Source organism: Sinocyclocheilus grahami, unplaced genomic scaffold, assembly GCF_001515645.1.
Source record: "Sinocyclocheilus grahami isolate Dianchi unplaced genomic scaffold, SAMN03320097.WGS_v1.1 scaffold1837.1, whole genome shotgun sequence".
In the NCBI taxonomy this organism is placed as follows: domain Eukaryota; kingdom Metazoa; phylum Chordata; class Actinopteri; order Cypriniformes; family Cyprinidae; genus Sinocyclocheilus; species Sinocyclocheilus grahami.
In genome coordinates, this window is record NW_015507016.1 from 171,751 (window position 1) to 172,220 (window position 470).

General features: G+C 54.7%; 1 pseudogene; it reads left to right on the forward strand.

The window, feature by feature from the left end:
* The window catches only part of LOC107572945 (arrestin domain-containing protein 2-like), a 5,176-nt pseudogene that overhangs the window by 1,793 nt on the left and 2,913 nt on the right, over positions 1–470 (forward strand).

Below are 470 nucleotides of genomic sequence, written 5' to 3' on the forward strand. Positions count from 1 at the left end.
GCATCGCCCATGGGCCACCGTCAAGAAGATCAAGAAGGAGTTCACGGTTATCGAGCCCATTGACATCAACACACCGAGTTTGCTGGTAGGAGCTCAGAATGGCTGTCGCTTTATTTTCGGTTTATGGTTTTGTGCATGCTAAATCAGAGTTTTTATCTTCAGGCGCCTCAAGCTGGAACCCAAGAGAAGATGGCCCGCATCTGGTACCGCAACTGCGGGCAGGTGTCGATCACCGCAAAGATCGACCGCAAGGGCTACACGCCGGGTGAAGTGATTCCAGTCTTCGCTGAATTCGATAACTCCACGTCTCGCGCCGTGATGCCGAAAGCTTACATCACCCAGACGCAGACCTTCATCGCAAGGGGAAGCATGAAACAGAAGAGGGCCGTGGTGGCCACGTTGTGCGGGGACATAGTTGGTGCACGCCGTAGAGAGATGTGGCACGGCCGCGCCATCAAAATCCCCCCAGT